At 40.4% G+C, this 18,350-nt stretch overlaps 1 long non-coding RNA gene across 1 annotated transcript; it reads right to left on the reverse strand.

Moving 5' to 3' along the window:
* Window positions 1-1,238: 1,238 nt before the first annotated feature.
* On the reverse strand, window positions 1,239-16,422 carry LOC311521221. Its single transcript, XR_014711826.1, has 3 exons — window positions 16,323-16,422; window positions 9,058-9,121; window positions 1,239-1,625 (listed from the first exon to the last, which is right to left on the reverse strand). It is a non-coding gene; the product is annotated as an uncharacterized lncRNA (long non-coding RNA).
* Between the last annotated feature and the right edge of the window lie 1,928 nt (window positions 16,423-18,350).

An 18,350-nucleotide genomic window follows, 5' to 3' on the forward strand; every position in this document is an offset into this window, starting at 1 on the left:
GCATTTGACTTGGAAGGGTACAGAGGGATATGGATCCTACCCACATTTCTCAGCAATCCCAGTTTAAAAAAAAAATGGAGGAGGATGGGAAGATTTAGAAGAAAGGCAAAAGCAGTGTTGCATCACTTCTCCACCATTTCCCCATTTTATTCACTGAATAACCATGAACATCCTGGAACAGGTCTGGGCCCTTAGATTGCAGATGTATTAAGTGAAATCCTGGCCCCGCTGAAATCAATGAGAATTTTGACATTGTCTTTTGTGGGGTCAGGATTTCACCCAGTGTGTTCAGTACAGAGGATCTGAAAGAATTTTATTTTTTTGAAGTAAGCTTTGTTCACTTTTAAAGCTGAGTTAACAGAATGGCTCGTCCCCTTTCCGCCCCCTCCCCCACCCCCACACCTTCCCAAGGGTGACTCCTCCAGATACTCTTTCTTCAGTGTACCATTTGGTTGAACAAAATTCTTCTGATGTGTCCTCTGTTGGAAAAGGAGGGGAAAGCCCTCCAATAAGGATAAAATAGAAAAAGCCAACCCCCACCTGGATGCGAGTCCACACTCACATTTTTTGCTAAACGCTATGATGTGCAAAGAGTCTAAGGATGCTAAAATGATCCATGCCCACTGACAGAATCAATTTCTGGGCATATTTTTCACCAAAAGAACTATAAAGTGACCAAGTAGATGGCTGGAAAACTTACTGGGTTTGCTGATGGGATATAAAATCTTTCATTTCCAATATAAGTCAAATTGAACTGAGATGGTAATGACAAAAAGCTGTCACTGGTCAATGGCTGGATGCTATGCTATATGAAATGAGTTTGGTGGTCCAGTTGCCACTCACTAAATGATCACATCAAAGCAATCACGCCCTCTATTGGCACGCATGGTAGAGGTAAAAATAGCAAGGCCAGGGACTGAAAGGCATAGGGCATGGCCATAGTAGTGAGGTACAGTGTGGAGGGAGTAGGCACTATTTGTTGTTGTACCCATTGTGCAATGGAACATAGGTTTTCACTTTCCAGGGATGTCAACCTAGCTCTCTTCAGGGGCATCAAGTTCACTTAAAATATTAAATTTGCTTTTAAAAAAATAACTAAATAGATCTGTAAAATAAAAACACCACCAGCTTTTGCTTTTGCTTCACATTTCACCTCAGAGCAGATTTATTTTGCAGATGAAAATAAGGGCTTACAATACAGTGGAAACATTGTCAGAACCTTAATTATTGTTTTGAATAAACAAGGGATTTTAACAAAGCTAGTGGCTTCGGAAGCAAATCTGTACAACCCGACAAATATCCATTGCATTACAGTTTATAAAACACGGCTACAGATCACCATTTAAGGTAACAGAGATCTCCATAAATACCCAGGAAAACCATAGTTTTGCAAAGATTTTTTTTATCACACAGACTTTAAAAACTGGCACTGTGAAACAAATGTACATTCTTATCAGCATCATGCATTACAGGGGTTATGCATGCAGCCCTCATCTGTTCCGAGGCAAGTCACATTGTGGTTGTTTGCAACTTTAACCCAACTGCTATTTCAGCAAATGCTCCTGGAGGGACATCTTGGAAACTGGAATGGAATGAATAATCTGACTGGAGAAATAATCCACTGCCTGGAGAAATTCAAATAAAACTTCCTTCAGATGTCATTTACATTGCTGCAGACTCCTAAAAGATAAAGCCTGACCTATTTTTTTGTTTTAAAATTTGCTTTGCTTTTTTTTAAAACTTTTTTTATTGGTAATTGCTGCATAGCCAATTTTCTCTCCATTGTTTTGTTCATTATTGTCATATGTTTATGCTGTGCTTTCACCTCCTTGGCTCCATTTTCTTAAAGGAGTGTGACAGAACCTGCTGAGAGTCTGAAACTGAAACAGCCAGAAGCTCCCCAGTACTCAAACTTGCCAGAGACAGCAGGGTGCAATGGTTAAACATCACAAGATGAATGCAAGTTTTCCTCTAGCTGGGGCAAACACCTTCTCCATCACTAATGCAAGCCAATAGCATATACATGTATTTTCATCACTTACTTCATCACATGCTGAGCTGTGAACTCTCTGAAAGTAAAAGGCCATTCTCTAATTTCGCAAATCAGATGTGCATTGAACTACAAGCTGATGTACACAGTATGTGCAGCTATAACAATGCATATCTGGTGTTGTACACACATGGTACATACTGTTCCAGCTACACAAAATATTTATGTGGTAGGAAATGTACAGTAATAATTTCTGCATAGGCATTTCACCTCCTTGGACTAATTCACCCTTTGAGTTATTTCCTTTTATCACCTGGTCCTCATTGCTACTCTTTTCTCTTTCCAAGTCTTTTACGTGCAGTCCATATGCAGTGCTGAGATATTATTGAATTGAAAATGTTTTCATGCAAATAATATTAACTATAGTTTTTAAATTCCAGTAAATCAGTTCTTTCTGAAGAAGCTCCTGTTTTACATAAGCAATGAAACTGGCCACATTAGCCAGCTGAATGCCAGAAAGGGAAAAGGCCCTTAAAGAAAATACATTTTCCTCTTGCCGATAGGTTCAGTTAGAAAGCAGTGCTTATCTGCCCTATAAATGATGATTTTGAGTAATCTCACCTATGGGAAAAGGGCTTAATTGATTATTCTGAGGAAAGTGGCAGGAAACTCAGCCCTACAGATGGTTCATTCTTTTATCTTGGTTTGTTGAACTGTATATTTGACATGGCAGTGGATTATATTTAGTACTTCACAGTTTTTGCAGAAGAATTTGTGCAAGCTTTTGGCACAGGTAGGCACTCAGGTAATGTACAGTTAAATTGTAGGAGCAAAACTAGAGGAATGGGTTGCTGTATGCATTAAGAACGTTTGCAATGACATTAAATATCTTCTCTGCTTCTCTTCCCATTCACTTCTCACTGCTGCCATATAGGGAAAATCAATGCTCTTTTATTGTATGTGATTTAGAAGTTATGACACAATGGGCCTGATTACTCCACTGTCAAAGAGGGGAAACAATCTGAAAACACTTACACGCCCCCACCTTCCCTCTGCACGCTGTCTCTGTAGCAACTTCAGCTCATTCCTCATCAAGAGTGGTCAGAAAATGTTTGAACCACCTTCCTCAACCAGGCATCTCACTACCAGGGCTGCCCTTTACATAATATAATTCTATAGAAGCCCAGCCAGCAGAGCAATGCATTACATTGTCATATCCCTTTGCTTCCCGCTGGCGTAGCAGAGCTCAGTTTTGGGGATGTGCTGGACAGCTGCATGCCCACCCTGTACAGAACAGGGATTGTGGGTTTATACACAGCAGCACCTTTTCCCTGGGTGGACTCTGCTGCGCTGGGCATTGCACCCTGAGTTACACTGACAGAAGCTGGCATAATCTGGGACTCTCATTATTTGCTATTGTGCATGCTTCATTCTCCTTTTATTTACACCAAAGTAACACTCTTAACTCGAACGATTTACACCACTGCAACTGAGAAATGAATGAGTCTCTGTGTTTCTACCTCGTTACTATGGTGATGGTGCATTAGAAATGCAGACGGGCAACGATATAGAAATATATAAAGGGTAAAAAAAATCCCTCTTACACACTTTTACTAGCTTCACTGTCCCATAACAGGATTTGTATTGACAAATTTCCTTCTGCTCACTAAGCAGCAGCTGGAAAGGATTTTAAAATCCCAGTTTAGAGCATTTCCTTGCTTAGCTGGTGCAAAACAATTCAAACGTAGCTCTCATCAATATCTGATTTCCTATGTCTAACTCCCATTTGTGCTTTTGAAAATCTCCACCTAAATAAATACCTGACTCACCCATAAATCAGCGTATAACTTCATGTCCAGAGCTCAAGGTAGTTTTGTCTTTCTCTAAATATTATATCATTAAGAAGGAGAACAACGTGAGAGAGACAATAATATTATATAGAGGGGGAATTGAGGAAAAGTCATTTGTCAAATACAAATAAGGGTAAACCTCAATAGAACAAATAACCCAGTAAAAACACAAGGTAGCTAATAGGAAGGAAGGGCAATCATGGTTTGGATAGAATAAGAACCTTCCATCCCTCCTGAACCATCATCTAAAACATAAATCGATCCATTTCTGAGGATCAAAAAAGTTCATTTAATAACTTTCCCACCTACTTCCCTTCATTATTTTTCATTCCTCTGTTCTGGATGGGAATGGACACAGAATTGTTAAAAGATCAGGAGAGAAGCTGCTCTTATGTATTCCCAGCTCAACCATTGCAAGAGCCACTGGAACTCTCACAAGATTGCAGAACTCTTTCCTTCTCCCAGCTGGCAAAACCAAGGTAATAAGCCTCCAGTTTAGGTGCTTATCAGTGCCAAACCCGTGGATCAAACTCTGGAATAGATTAAAAGCATTCAACAAATGATACCTCTCATGAGATTTTTTATGTGATTTTTAGTCATTAAGTTAGGCTTTCTCCACTCCTGGGAGATGGGAAAGTTTAGTAGCTCTATTTTAGGCTATGCACAAACAACATGCCATATAAGAAAGGAGGTTACAAGGGCTGAAGAATACAATGTAGTATTTATTATTTGTTATACATTGTTTATGTAGGCCCTGATTCAGCAAAGCACTTACATGCTTAACATTGAGCACTTAAATCCTATTCAATAAGGAACTACTCATGCTTAACTTTAAGCACATGCTTAAATGCTTTGACGAATTGGAGCCACAGTAACCTAAAGTATTTTAGACACTTAAACATACACAAAATAATACAGGTCTCTGCTCCAAAGACCTGACAATCTAAATTGACAATATATAGACTAAATGAGCGAGATCCTGTTGTGATCTATGACAATACCTATTTATTTGTACCATTTTCCTTACTTATTCTCTGTGTGAAAGGCTATGCATTTGAAAATTATATGAAGTGGTAATTATTAAGGCCAACATCCATTTCTGGTAATGTTCTGCATCTTTGTAATAAAACCTGAAACCATGCACAAATCTCCTAAATTTAGAGGCTTAGCACAAACCCGAGAAACTTAGCTGGATTTGTCAAAAGGGATGTCAAACTTTCATATACCTCAGACCACTTAAGAGCAAACCAGAGGCAATTATGTATTTGACAGAAAAACAGGTGAAAGTCAGAATCAGCTGAGCAAACATATTAAAATTAAATTCAGAGGTTGCAAAATGATCTGAGTTGAGGCTTTAGAATGTGTTTGTATGGACTCCTGCAAAATGAAACTGCCAAGTTAAATTTGTAAGGATATCATATTTATGGGCTTTGGAGAAAAGTCTAGATATACGTAGAAGCATGCTCTTTGCACTCATCAGTACTGCCCTCAGATTTATAGGCCTATGTGTTAGAATGTATCTTAGAGACTTCACTGACTCACAGGTGTGCATGGCTTCATTTGAGAAGGGTGTGTTTTGGTATCCAAATGCATAACGGACAATGGAACGGAGCCCTGGCTTTCTGCCCTGCAGAGCCCAGGGATCATTGTAACCATTCTACTTATTTAGGCTGAGATTTTCAAAGTAATCTTGAAAATGTACACACCCACATTCTATTGAGATGAATGGAGGATATGTGTCCAAACCCACTAGATTGCTTTGAAAATTTCCGTCTTACAGGTTAATGAAGACAAAACATTATTAATTCTGCCTAACAACATTTAAATGATGAAAAGCTCTTTTTCTCTGCAATGCTCAGATACCTCAGTGACAGACTTCAACATAAGATGATGGATGGACAGACAACTGTGCTTAGAAAGTAACATTTACTAAAATTAGCATTTCTGAGCCTTCTGCTGGCAGCTAATCATTCTTGCTAAAAACTGGACTTTGAGGTGGGGAATTGAAACCCAATATCAAAGATGCAAACCAGTTTCCATCTTGCTTAAATAGAATTTTAGAACATTAAGTCCATTCCTCTGCCCACAGAAGATTGTTCCATATGAACATTTCAACAGCTTCATCTGGACTAAGTATGAATAACTCCAGTGATGCAGTTTCTGCCCACCCCTGGTAGAGACTATTCCATATTCTAATTGACCATGTTGTTGAGACATTTTGCCTGGTGTCCAAACTCACTTTTCCTGACTTTCATCCCATTACTTCTAGTTATTCCTCCCCAAACTGCTCTAAACAATTCTTCCTCCTATTTTAGTATGCAGAAAAAGAACGTTACTGTTCTAACATTAAACATTTTGTTTAAATATTAAACAGTAATGTTCCTCTTTTCATGGTTAAGCCAGTTATAAGGCAGGGTTTAAATTGGTTTACAAATATCTGACATTGAGCTCCTGTACAATTGGTGTCACAAATGATGCCATCCCTCCTCCCCCGCCCCTCCCCCGCTCTCCAACAACATGAATGCCATGCTGAAACTTTCACACAGGGATGTTTCTTTATTGACAGGACTGAGGTCAAATAGAGTCAAAGTGAAATTTTTACAGTGCTGCCTTAGAACTTTCAGAAGCTTTGTTATTTAAATATTTATTTATTAAGAAAATGACATGACGTGCATCTTTCTAATCATAATCAGTCACCTGGTGATTATTTTAGAGAGATGAGATTCTCAAGTGTTAGAATATGAATATAAGTATGCTATTAAAATTTTCATGCAGACTGTGAGAATACCCACTGAGAGCATTTCCTCATTTCACTGTTTCTGAAAAATAATCCTAAATGTTTAAATATGGGCTAAATACAGAAACTTCGGTCTTAACCTTTGAAGATTTTAGGAAGAAAGGCTAGATTTGAATCCTCAGATCCAGCCCTGTGATTTAAATCTGGATCTAAACACAGAAGGAAGGAGACAACTTTCTTGTTCCTTTTCAGATGTGGTAAAAATCTTTCAAGAACCATTGTTTTTACAGTAGAACCTCAGAGTTATGAATACATTGGGAATGGAGGCTATTTGTAACTCTGAAATGTTCATAACTCTGAACAAAACGTTATGGTTGTTCTTTCAAAAGTTTACAACTGAACATTGACTTAATACAGCTTTGAAACTTTACTATGCAGAAGAAAAATGCTGCCTGATTGCGTACTTTCAGTTCCAAATGAGGGGTGTGGTTGACTGGACAGTTTTAACTCTGGTGTTCATGACTCTAAGGTTCTACTTTATAAGATTTCTACTGTGCTTGATCAAAATCTCAAGATTTCAGCTCCTTCTAATATGAACCCAAAATTTTGCTCTGATTAAGTCACAAACCCAAACCTAGCCTAAAACTAATCTGGATTTAAATATGGCTTCTTCAAGGACTCGATTCAACTCAGTGTAAAAACTCCCATTGACTTGAATGATGCAACATCAAACTCCAGGAGATCTGACCAAATACCAGCAGGGAAAGGAGGGGGCTTGCAAATGTTTCTCAAATACGGGGGTTTTGGTTCTATACCATCATATTTAAGCTCTTTAGTATTTGAGAATTTATGAAGCTTTGAAACTGGTCTGCAGGACCGAGTCAAGTACACACATTCAGCTTTAAATAAATGTGTTTGATAGAGAATACATGGATTTAACATTAAAGCTTGTTAAATGTAACTGCTGACACAGCTGGCAATTTCTGAAGCTCAGATACCAATATCGGACACTTTACAAAGAATCCATAATCTGCCATTTCTTCGTTGGTGATTTGTGTCAAAAATTCTCAAACACTCTTTTTCACTATTTGTGAATCTAATGGTTTGCAAAAACTTCACAATAGAGTAAGCTCTTTGGGGCAGAGACTGTCTTTGTGTTCTGTGTTTCTACAGCACTTAGCACAATGGGCTCCTCATTCAGCCCCCAACCCAGGTGTGTTTTTGTGTATGTGTTTGTTTTGAGTTTTTTTGTGCTGAGGAGCTGAGTTGGTTGAACAGGATTTGCAGAATACAAAATTCAGTGAATTCTGGCTCATTTACTACTATTCTTTCTTTATTTGTATCCTGGGAGCCCCAGTCATGAACGAGGAGCCCATTGTGCTAAGTGCTGTAGAAACACAGAACAAATACTTCATTAAGCCCTATAACACCCTGGTGAGTTAGAGAAGTGTCTTCACTCTTTTATAAAGGGGGAATTGGAGTCAGAGCAAGATTTGTGACTTGGTCTGAGTTAATGAGAGCTGAGAATAGAACCTTGGAGTCCATTCTATTCCTCTAGCCACCAAACTACAGTGCCTCACATATGAACAATAAATTTTATTTAAAAACATAGAATATTCGCCAGTATATTGGAGCACAATACATTTTTATCCCAACTTTCTATCACAGTTGACCTGGACTGGATTAGAACGATCATTTAAAGGAAAAATGGCTCAATACCCTACTACCATGAAGTATGATTAGTGAGGTAATGGGTGCCCAATCTGGGTTTCCCACATACAGAAATCCAGCAGTTTTACCTAATTTGTCTTCATACAAAAGCACATTTGGAGAAAAAGACTGGGATTTTTAATACTCGAAATGGCCCCTGCCACATAGCAATACCCTTTAAAACTATGGTCCAGCCATTTTGTTAACTCCATGGCCCACAAACACTCCCCCTCATGGTGGTCGCCTCTTGCATTATCTTCTGCATCCAGCACTGCTCATCCATATAACCCCTCTACCACCCGAATCCGGCCAGAGTTTCAGTATAGCAACCACTCACTGCCACTGCACCTCTGTCAGCATCACCACTGCCCACCCCTTGCCCTCCTTCCTCCCTTGCAGTGGCCATCAATTACCTAGCGCCACTCTCCACACTAGCTCCTTTTATTTCTCCCTCCCTGTATCCGTATCTCAGACTCCGTATCCTTGATGGATACCAAAGCATAAGACTGGCTACTTGATGATTTCCAATGTTGGAAATCATTACTTCCTTGTTTATTACTGCAGAGAATGGGAGTTTAGTCCAAAGCTACTTCAAGTACCACATATCTTTTGAAAGACCTACCAAAGCAGCTTCAGTATTCCACAACAGTCAGAGTGAGGGTGTACAGATATCAATGGAGGAGGACAGGAAATCTGTGCAGACTTCTCTACAGACAGCCCTAGGCGCTGGAACACCTCCAAAAGAAAGTTAAAAACACTCCTATGCTTACCTTCTTCACAACCTGCTGAGAGTCGCATCTTTATAGCAAGTTTCGGAGGAGCAGCCGTGTTAGTCTGTATTCGCAAAAAGAAAAGGAGGACTTGTGGCACCTTAGAGACTAACCAATTTATTTGAGCATAAGCTTTCGTGAGCTACAGCTCACTTCATCGGATGCATAACAAAACATTCCCCAAAGTACCCAAAGAGAATAAATACAAATTTAAAAAAGGGGGGAGGGGAGCGTATACCTAATGGATCAGATCCAAAGATCATTGAAGTCAGCAGAGAGCCTCCTGTTAGGGGGCTTATTCCTTCACCCACTCACTTCCCTGGTCCTTCTCGCATGAACAGAGAGCAACAATACCCGAAGTCCAAAGGTGCAAACAATTCGATGTTTATTGGGGTGAACTTCCAGCAAGCATGATTCCAGTTTCCTTCCTTAGTATCCTCCTTCCCAGCTCTGACACCACAGAGCCTTACACCTGTGTCCCTGTTCCCATTCCTACCCTTAGCAAAACATGATTCCAATTTCCTTACTCCCATTCCCTGTTCTCATTTCCCCCTTTAGCAAAACATGATTCCAATTTTCTTACCCCCATTCCCTGTTCCCATCTCACACACCCACATGCCCATGCCCACCCCCACCCACACCCAGTCACTTCCTCATTGACTACAGATTATATAGTAAAACTTGAGTTCTGCTTAGCTATACCTTAACCAATCATTTTCCTGAAATTTAACTAACCAATCCTAACATATTGTAACATGATTATGTAACCAATTATATCCCACCATCTTAATTAGTTTACACCCAGCAAAATTAATTATACAGCAGACAGGAACAATCACAGAACCAGACAGAGATTATACAGACAAACAACAGCAAAGTGGGAACTATAATGACAAGACAATACAGAAGTGAGGATTTCACATCCCAGCTATTGATAAGTGAGTTCTTGCCAGACAGGATGCTATCAAACTAAGTTTCCTTTTACATTTTCTAGGCACTTCCCTTTCTCTGGAGGTGATAGGAACTATCAGGACAGGATTGTATTCCTAACAGCCGAATAGCACCTTATTTCAGTGTGACTAGTTTGGAATGTGAGGATGTGACTGTTTGCTTCCCAGCTTATGGCTGCCTCTGCTGCTTAGCCAAAGAACAGGGCCTCAGACTGTCACAGTAAGAGAAGGCCCTTACACCAGCAGACAGTGATTTTGATTCTTTCTTTTATACCTCTATCACTAGACAAGTGATAAGAATACACCTAAATTCTTAGAGTATAGGCCTTTACAGACAGGCCTGAATATCTATATCCTAACACCTCCCATTGATTTCAATAGGATACTTCATATTAGGAGTTAATTAAGGAATTAATTTTCCCCTGGGCAGTTATCACTGGCTTTTATAGCCTTTAAGCAGCCCCTAGGTATTATGATGATAGGCACGTTAGAAGTGTGGACAGAGATTTATTATTTGTTTAGTGCCAAAAAAGTGCTCAGTGCTGTACAACAAAGAAATCCCAAAATAGTGTGTGCCCAGATGTTTTATTACCAATGAGACATGTGTTTTCTTTAGTATAACCCTTCGGCAATAAAACACAGTAAGTGTCTGTGCCTACAAAAGCAGAATCTGATTTACTTGTTTGTATTTACAGTATTTGCTAATCTTTGTTACAACAGGTTCCTGACCACTTTTGTTCTCTTGGCCAGATAAGGTTAGTTTTTGTTGTTGTTTAGTTGTTGTTGTTGGGGTTTGGGGAGGGCATGGTGGGTTGACTGCAGGATACTGTTGCTCAGCAATTTTTCTTCAGTAATCAATGACCTTTTGCTACATTGAATCTCTGCCAGCTATTGTGTAACATTCTGTGTGAGTTCTTGGGGTGACAGGTGCAGAGCTGAAACAGAGTCGGATTAACATTCCTGCTCTGCGGTAGTTTGACCTGTCCCTAGCATTTCCTGGGGGAAAAGGAAAGCCACAGATGCTGCTCTATGAGACCGTGTGAACTCTGGTTCCACGAAAGAAAATTTCATTGAATTTTGCTGGAACGAAGTTAAAACAAAATTAGACTGTGGAGTACTCATTAATAGATGGTCTAAATGTGATTTTTTTAATGTAGTGACAGCAACGCCATCAACAGGAAGATCCAAATGCCTGATTAATATTGGAGTCTTTATGCAATATGAGTCACAGATATTTTCACCTTATGTGCTTCCTACTGTTTTCTTGCTGTGCTCTAGTGTCCTGCTGAAATGTCACTGGATCCTTACAAAGAGACATCTCTTTGATCAATCATCTTCTAACCATCAAAGACATGCTAGAAATTTTATGGGAGATGGATACATGATGGAATATACCTGATTATTTATTCTGAAAAAAACCACTACTGTGTGTCACAGTTCTGGGCAGCTGCACCTGTATTCCCCCTCCTTGGTCCATTGAGGGAAGAGCTTAAATTTTCAGAAACCATTTCATAGAATCATAGAAGATTAGGGTTGGAAGAGACCTCAGGAGGTCATCTAGTCCAAGCCCGTGCTCAAAGCAGGACCAACCGCAACTAAATCATCCCAGCCAGGGCTTTGTCATGTTGGGCCTTAAAAAACCTCTAAGGATGGGGATTCCACCACCTCCCTAGGTAACCCATTCCAGTGTTATTTCCTGGAGCTCCCCATGACACACACACCCCCATTCGGGGGTCTGGGCTTTAGCTGTGGGGCTCGGGGTCTTGGGGCTTTAGCACCGTGGGGAGGCACTGGGACTTGGGGCTTCTTCTCTGTGAGGAGGCACCAGGGCTCCTGCGGGTTTGAAACTATTTACTGGCGCTCTGCTCTGGATGGCTCCAGCTGAATTTAAGCCTGGCTCAAGGGCACACATTCTAGACTCCACACTTCTCAGACATTATGTCTCTTGAGTGGAGGCCTACATCTCTCTCTCTCTCTCTCTCTCCTGACTGGGGTTTTTCGAGGCTGAACAGTTCCTTGCATACACTATGATATTCCCAGTGAGCCAGACTGCCTATACAAGCCAACCTCTTCACTTTGCTTTCTCGTCAAAGGCTATGAACAGCTGTAATTGTCAATAATCACAAGTCACCACACAGCTCTTTATAATCAAGCACATTTATTCTTAAGGTGAAAGCATCACATAAAAATATTAAAAACAATTGAAGAACCTCCAAGCATGCTAACAAGCTTACCAGAGACCACCTCCCACTCCAACTTGCTAAAACTAGTGGGTATGTACTCGGCATGCCTCAACGGGCCTCCGCTGTCATGAGGAGTGCTACCACCGCAACACTGTTATTTATAGTAATGCCAGTTTAGTGAGAGCTAGTGTGAGTGTATGTACATACACTGGGAAATCACACCCCTAGCTCACAGTGTAGGCATTGCCAAAGAACAAAGGTAATGTCACCAAAGGCCTGGTGCTCATAAGAGAGGTTCCCAAGAAGCCAATAATGAACTGACTAGCTGAAGGGCAGCATCCATGTGCAAAGGCGCTATTGGTCCCAATCAGAGAGAGAGGGGGGTAGAGGCAAGAGGTATGGCCACTCTTCAGTGAGTGTCCACGAACCTGTCATTGGTCTATTGAAGGGGACCTTGCTCTGTTGGTATCGCAGCTCTGGCTGTACCATGGTAGTGAATCCTGCCTGATGGGGTGTGCACCATGATCCAAGCATAGGCTAAAGGCTGCTCTGCAGCCCTAGGCAACTGTTTGTACAGCATCCAAAGATGCTTTCTCATCTGGTGGGAACAGTAATTTGCTTCAAAAGGAGCTTGTTTGTTTTTAACTAACAAAAACCAAAAACTGAAATCTAAGCACAGTAATTCTGCATCTTATCCTTCAGCCACACAGATAAATCCAGAGATCAAGTGCTGGAGTAAAGTTCTACCCAAGTTAATTCATTTAATCAAATATTACAGTTCACTGTCTCCTAGGCCTTAGCCAGTATTTGCCTTCCAGGTGGAGAAAGAAAACTTTTCTAAAACTTTCTTTTCTTTTCCTGAAAAGGTGACTCAAGCAGGACTTTGATGAAGTATCTAGGTACCAATTTTCTGGATGTACTGTATTTATTTATAGGTTTCAGAGTAGCAGCCGTGTTAGTCTGTATTCGCAAAAAGAAAAGGAGGACTTGTGGCACCTTAGAGACTAACCAATTTATTAGAGCATAAGCTTTCGTGAGCTACAGCTCACTTCGCTCACGAAAGCTTATGTATTTATTTATGACTGTGTATCAGACCTTTCCCCTCAGGTTATACTAGCTTTATAGGTGACATCCGAAGTATAGCCAAAACTACACTAAAGGAATACTAAGGTTCCAAAGCAAAATACTCAAAAGTTAGGAAATGCCAGAATTAAGATTTCCTGTCAAAACCTGATCTGGCTCCTTCGTGTGTATGCATTATGATACAGTCATTAATTACATAATCACATACTAGTTTTTCCACAGGACCTGCCTCATTCAGTGAATGGGTAATAATTCAATATTTCTTTATCCTCCCCAGCCAATGTGTGGCCCCAGGCCTTATTTAATGCAAGCCATCCAAACCTTGTACTGAACACAAAATTATTCATTTCCTCCGGGTGATTTCTATGGTGCTTTCACAACAGTATCTGAGATCTTCACAACCATTAATGAATTTATCTACACAGCACCTCTGGAAGAGTAGGTAGTAGTATTATTTCCATTTTACAAATGGGAAACAGACACATAGGGATTAAGGCCAGAATTGTCAAAAGCGTCCACTAATTTTAAATGTCCAACTTAACACACCTCTGGACTGATTTTTCAGAGAATTTAGCTTTTTATAACACTTTATTTGTTCAAATCACAGCTCTAATTGACATCAGGTATAGTCACGAGTGCTCTGCCCTTCTGCAAAGCTAGCTTCAGAGTACTCAACTGGTGCACTCAGAAAATGAGGAACACAGAATTAGTAACGACTTGTGAAAAGGTTGGTTTAAATGACCTGTCCAGCATCACATAAGAACTCTGCGGCAGAATCAGGTATAGAATCCAGGGTGGCATTCCATTTTCTTAATCATGAAGCCATCCTTTCTCTTCCTGCAATCCCCTGCCTCATTCACTCCACACCTTTCAAATTCTGCAACAAATGAGGCAGGGGCTCTACAAACAACAACCTCCTTCACTGTACAACTCTGCTCCACCCCTAGAACAGCTCCATCCTGTGCACTGAATGAGGCAGGAGTCCTACGGAAAACCATAGTAGGCAATCATATAATTAAAGATGTGTATCTTTATGCATATGCACATCGGGACCAAATTAATTCTAGCATTTCCTAACTATTCAGTGCTTAATTCTGCAACCTTGATGTTCTTTTGACATATTTTTTTCTGTAATTGCTTAATTAAAATATAATGAAAAAACTCCCAGAAATTCCATCAAGTGGAACTATATTGACATTCAGCTTGGGTCAGCAGCAGAATCGGAACCTTTAGATCCACAGCACGGATATCTATTACTTGACCTAATGAAGTAGTTCTCTATGTGGACTAGCCAAAGAGGGGTAAGACAACACTTAACCAGTGGGTTTCACAACTCGTTGCTGATAGATATGGAATGTAGAGACGCAGAACTCTTGGGTTCAATTCTAGTGAGAATAGGCTCTTCTTCCTCATGTGCCCAGCATATTCCCATCTCCCTCTGCTTTTATCCAAGTTTGTCACCTCCCCCATCTCCTGTTCCCATCACCTCCTCTCCACTCCAATCCACTGCACAGTTCGATGGCTCCTACCTTGCTCTTCCTCTGCTGCCCCCACCCTCCATCTCCTGCTCCCTCTTCCTACCCTGTGGTTTCTGCAACCCACTCATCCAATATGCTGCTCTCCTCCTTTTCAATCAAACTGTTCTTACTTCTCCATCAGTCTGGAGACAGTGTCAGCAGTGGGAGCACTACAAGCACAGGAGTGACTGTCTCTTTGCTTTCAGTTCCTGTGCCCTCTGCCTCAGGGGTCCTTGGTGTGCTGTTAGCTGTGAATGTTTACTGCTGCCATGAGGTGCGTCACAGAGCAAGGAGGTAAAACAGGAAATAAAGTCAGTCTTGCATTCAACCCCACCATGATGTGCTGGGTCTCTAATCTCCACACTTGGGGTGGGGGCAGCAGTGGCATGGAAATTTCTGCTAAGTCCCCACAGTCCTGAGATATGGAGCATTCCCAGTGTGGACAGAATCTTTAGAGTTTGCCAGCTAAAATCTCTGAGTCTCTCCTGAGCATGTGCAAACTGCAATTATTTAGAGGCTTATAGCTGTCACATTTTAGCAGATTTTCATTCAAAGGCATATCTCTAACACCCCCTGCCAAATTTCAAGCTCTTCCTCCCCTCCCCTCACAAAAGGAGGTGTGTGTCCTGCTCAACTAAATGATTGTTAAAAGTTTTTAACATGGGCAAAATGACCATTGTCCCTGTACCTTGTTCTTGTAAACCACTTTAGCTGAAACTTTTAAAAAAAAAGAAGCAGCAGCAGACTTAAACAGACACTTGGCATGCAGAAGCTCAACCTGAACAATTAAAGTTTGACAAAGATACAAGCAGTTTAAGGGGAAAAACAGGTTCATATAATGGAAAGTGTTAGGTAAACTTAACTATATGTCGGGCTACCAGCTCTGCCTATAATACAGAAGCAAAATTAAATATTAATGATGTAAAAATATTATATTATTTGCCTCTGTAAAGATTTTACATTACAGAATGAAGCAAAAACAAAAACTAAGCAGAAAGAAAGTTAATACTTGGATGTAGGGAGAGTGCATAGTTCAGAGAATTGGAAGTAGAATGATGTATGAAGCCTTTTACACCTTTAAGCCATGGTTTGAATTTGGCTGAAGCGTTTGTTTACCACAGTTACTGCCATCTTTTTAGCCATAGTTAGTCTATACGTAATGAGTTTGGTGGTTCCAGTCTCCCTTAAGTACTTAAATGGCCCCCATTACTATCATATGTGAGAGCCTCTCAATTCTTAATGTATTTGTCCTCACAACAGCCCTGTGAGGGAGGGAAGTGCTGTAATGCACTCTTTACAAATAAAAGAAGGAGGCATTGAGAGGCTAAGTGGCTTGCCCAATGTCTCACAGGAAGCCTTCAGGAGAGTAGAGATTTGAATCCATGTCTCTCAAGCCATAGGCAAGTGCCATAACTGCTTAACCTTCCTGCCTGTCTGTATTACAAAACCATAGCCACAACCTACCCCTTGTCAACAACTTCAGCAGAAAGGCCAAAGATTGTGCGGACAATGAGACTGAACTATCCTCTCACCTTTACAAGTGGTGACATATCCTTTCCAGAACAGGATATGTGTCTATTCGTCGAGAGGCAGCCTTGACCCACTGCTGGCACTCACCAGCACTGTCAAACCTGAGAAAGAAAATGAAAACTGGAGGTATAAGAAAGTCAAGAGCTATGAAAAGTATGAAGCTTTTATCCCAGTAATATATAGAACAATTTGAGACTTTCTTCTACACTGGGCTTGATTTGCCTTTATGGAAAACAGTCAGTCAATACTGTTTATTTTTCAAATGTTAGCAAATATTGGCATTTGAAAGTGAATGAATGATTGATTAGTCTAGTGACAATTACTGACAGAAAACTAATGAGAATGGATACAAATCAATATTCATGAAGTGCCAGAGTTCTGTAAGTATAGGAAGTCATTTACTATCACTCAAACTTTTCCTTATTTACTGACAGAACTTTCATATTTAAATGCAAGGGAAGGCTCTCATTTGTTAAATCATTTAAAATAATAATAATACTTAGAATTTACCTAGTAATTGCAATCTTCATGTTGCTTTACCAATACTAATTAACCCTCTCAGCACTCCTGTATGGCAGGTGAATAAGCATTACTAACTTTGAAAAGAAAAGAAAAGAAAAGAAAAGAAAAGAAAAGAAAAGAAAAGAAAAGAAAAGAAAAGAAAAGAAAAGAAAAGAAAAGAAAACTGAGGGAAAGGGATTAACAAAAGCAAAAGAGGGTGAGTGTGTGACAGCAATGGGAGTTAGAACCGAGGATGATCCTGTCTCCCAGTCATGTGTTCAGACAATGTCTCTGAAAAGTCAGCACCTTCTTCCCAAATACACCTTATTACCTCCAGATTCAACTCTTTTCCAGTTCACGTATCAGATCCTTCTCTAAGGACAGAGGTGCATAGCACCGTATCTCAGAGCATCTAGAGTTCTATTCACTTTATGTTGCAAGTTTATGTGCCTTTTAAACCAGGCCAAGGTCCTGTCTACTCTCCATGAAAAAACTTTTTAAATGGGCCTCAGAGTTCTCAGAAAATGTGACTCTGCACTAGGGTGACCAGATGTCCCAATTTTAGAGAGACAGTCCCGATATTCGGGGCTTTGTCTTATAAAGGCTCCTATTACACCCCCACACCCTGTCCCGATTTTTCACACTTGCTATCTCATCACCCTACTCTGCACCAGTTTATGTATAGATATAAGACATAGCTGTTATGTAACTCCAGCAATTTGCATGGTGCTCAACACTATAGTCTGAGCATGCAGGTAACCTCATTACCATTTTGCACACACAGATTCCTATTTGTATATATAAATATGCACTTGCACATGTTCACTTTAGAGACATGTTAGAACACATGGTCATATTCTCCACTTCACTTCACTCACATCTGGATTGAGTTTCACACAACTAACTTTCCCCCAGGCCCCAATATCATCCGAACACTGGACCAGACTTGAACAGCAGTGAACGGGTCAGGTAAGGTATCAATTTGGAGCAGAGTATCATCAGCATACTGAAAGCACTCCAGCCCTTACCTCCTCACTAGCCATCGGGGATCCCATATACATGTTGAATAGAATAGGAGATAGTCTGGAATCCTTTGGAACTCCCTATGACAGCTCCCTTAGGGATAAACAATTGTCTTACCCACCACTTCCTGGGAATGCTCAGCAAGAAAAAATTGGGTCAACAGCCCCATGCACTCCTGGTAAATTCCACAGGCGGGTCAGGAACACTTCAATAGCAATGAAGGCAGCTGGTGTGTGGATCTAACAATATCAGCATGGACATCCAATTTTCTTCCATGTCCAGGAAGACCATCTACCAAATCAGAATTGCCATTTCTGTGCTGTAAATAGAAAAACAAGGGTCAAGGAGATACGAGACATCTAGGTACACTGTCTCACTACAGCCTTCTCTCTAATCTTTACCAAAAAATGATTAGATTTAACCACATTTCCAGATGGATGCATTGATTCTGACAAAGAAAGCAACTAATCATAAAAAAATTATTATGTGGGAGCTGGTCACTGACA

The sequence above is a fragment of the Lepidochelys olivacea genome (genome assembly GCF_965140295.1).
Source record: "Lepidochelys olivacea isolate rLepOli2 genome assembly, chromosome: 5".
In the NCBI taxonomy this organism is placed as follows: domain Eukaryota; kingdom Metazoa; phylum Chordata; order Testudines; family Cheloniidae; genus Lepidochelys; species Lepidochelys olivacea.